A 2,751-nucleotide genomic window follows, 5' to 3' on the forward strand; every position below is an offset into this window, starting at 1 on the left:
GTCGTGCAGAAGCATGAAATCCAATCCTGAGGCACATTAGCGGTGGTTGCATATATCTGTCCTTTCTGTGGCTGTGTTAAAGTTAGTTTTTTGAAGTAGCTTTTGAATTCTGGGGCTTACAGACCCTGCTTCTTGAGCACCCTCAGATAGGCTGCAAAGCTGCCTATCTGCCACTGCACATTATGGTGCTGACTTCCTCATGTCTTTGGTCCTCTTAGCTTGTTCATCAAGGACAAAAGTGAAGGCTTTTATGTTCCAATTATTTGCCTTGTCTCTCTTTTGGAAGATTGCTAGTCCAGACCATTGACGAGCTGGCATCGCTCCTCCGTCTGCTAACCCATGTTCTTGGCATGGTCCTCCTCTTTAATAATCAGAAATTAAAGACATCTGCTCCTTGTGGATATTGAAAATCCCATGGCACACTCTGGTGAGGAAGGTTTAATGTGGCATCCTTGGCCAATATTCCCTTTTCCCACTGCCATGCAGTGCATTGGCTGGCTACCAGTTGGCTTGTGTGGCTGTCACCCTCCCACTAGGGATGGCTGATGCTCTGTGTTTGTGTGTGGGCACATGAAATGAGAGAGACGACTGCAAAGTGCTTTAGAAATAAGAGGTATGATACAAAATTAAGCTTCACTACCATCAGAAGGTCTCCAGTCCATATTCAAAGACGCAACTCCCGGACTAAGTTGAACAAAAAGAAATCCGGCAAACAAGTGAAGATGGGAGTCACAGGGGACATGTATCCTCCCAACACCATAAAATTGTTTTTATTTTGTGTAAATAAAGAAGGAAGAGGAACAGGCAAGTGGTTAAGTTGTTGTGTTCTTTCAGGCAAGCAGAGAAACCTGAGGGAAGATTTTTTTTTTTTTTAGCTAAGCCAAATAATTAAACCAATAAAATAATTTAAAAGAGGCAGAGTACCACAGAAACAGCTGTCAACAAAATCATTTTATTGTTATTACAGATCTCCTTGCACTGCCTACTTCCTTATCTACAGATAGAGAAATCAGATCAGTTAGCAGTACTGATACCCCTCAAAAATGTGACACCAATCCAGACCTCCTACATTGTCCTAGTGAATCAATAATGCTGTCAAACATTCAAAGGTTTTCTTGATCTGATTTTCAATGTTTATTTCATACCCTTATATCCTTGGAATGCTTACAAATAAAATTCACAGTTTGTATTCTTCAGGCTGTGATTTGGAGATGTATGAAAGTTTATCAACAGTTTGTGGGAAAATATCAGTAGTCAAAGCTAAAATATTTCTGAATAATTTGGCTTAAAAAAATTCCTTGGTGTTGAAAGAAACCTTATAAAAAGAGTTCTGAAACCAGCACAATCCCACTGGCAAGAACTGAGAGAATTTTTCTTCTTGAAAATATCAACTAATTATATGAAATGAGCTGAAATCTGGACAAAACATTCAGGGCAATTGTTTAGCCATTCCATTAACAATCAGAAACCAAAGCCTTCTCTGAATTTGGGATAGATTCTTTTGAAAGGCTTGAAAGTTCACAACAGACAGGAAGAGAATTTTCTGCCTGCATATAATACTTAGTAGTATACATTTTTATTCACTTGAGGGTAAAAAAAAGTGTCTGTCTGCTAGAAAGAACTTCCTTTCAAGGACAAGTAAATTTCATTGGTCCTTTTCTGATGCCTCTTTTTTTCCCTGGAGAGTCAAAATATGGAATTAGATTAACTACTTACCCGTGAGATCTGGAATGCTAAACTATTTTTTCCTGTATTATAACTGATCACTAATGTGCACACATTAAGTGAGTGGAAGTGTGATTATATATTTTGTATCTAACCTGAGCCATCAGGATATATGGGTTGTTCTACAGTCAGTATTGGCTTCAAATCTCGCCCTTTTTGTGTCTAGGAGTTGGCTGACAGGAGTTAGCAGTCACTGTGGCAGCAACCAAGGCAAATCAAATCCTGGGCTGCATCTGCAGGGACATTACTAGCAGAGCCAGCGACGTGATCATCCCACTCTACTCAGCGCTTGTCAGGCTGCACCTGGAGTACTGTGTGCAGTTCTGGGCCCCACAGTACCAGAAAGATGCAGCCAGACTGTAGAGGGTCAAAGGAGAGGTATGAAGATGACCAAAGGGCTGGAGAACCTGCCCTTTGAGGAACGTCTGAAGGAGTTAGGTCTCTTCTCCCTGGAGACGAGAAGGCTCAGGGGGAACACATCACAGTATTCCAGTACTTAAAGGGTGGATACAAAGAGGGTGGAGGCTCTCTCCTCACAAGGAGCCACATGGAGAAGGCAAAGGGCAATGGGTACAAGTTGCACTGGGAGAGGTTTCATCTCAATATAAGAAAGAAATTTTTCACAGTGAGAACATTCAATTACTGGAACAACCTCCCCACAGACATGGTGGAGTCCCCATCGCTAGAGGTTTTCAAAATGCAATTGGACAGGGTGCTAGATAATCTCATCTAGGCTCCCTTTCCCACAAAATGTTGGACCAGATGATCTTCTGAGGTGCCCTCCAACCTGGGCTATTCTGTGATTCCATGATTCCATGGTACTGGACAAACCTCAAACAATCAAAAAAATTTGTTTAGATAAACCCACTCCTGTTTTGTTTATCTTGTACATATCAAACTCACAACTCCCTCCAGAATGTTATCTTTTCCTTAAATCATTCTGAAGTTACTTGAATGTGCAGAAACAAAAATAAGTTTTATAATCAGCCTGGTGTCTGTGAGACACCAAACACAGCTACACTCCTT

The sequence above is a fragment of the Platalea leucorodia genome (assembly GCF_965183815.1).
Source record: "Platalea leucorodia genome assembly, chromosome: Z".
Classification (NCBI taxonomy): Eukaryota; Metazoa; Chordata; class Aves; order Pelecaniformes; family Threskiornithidae; genus Platalea; species Platalea leucorodia.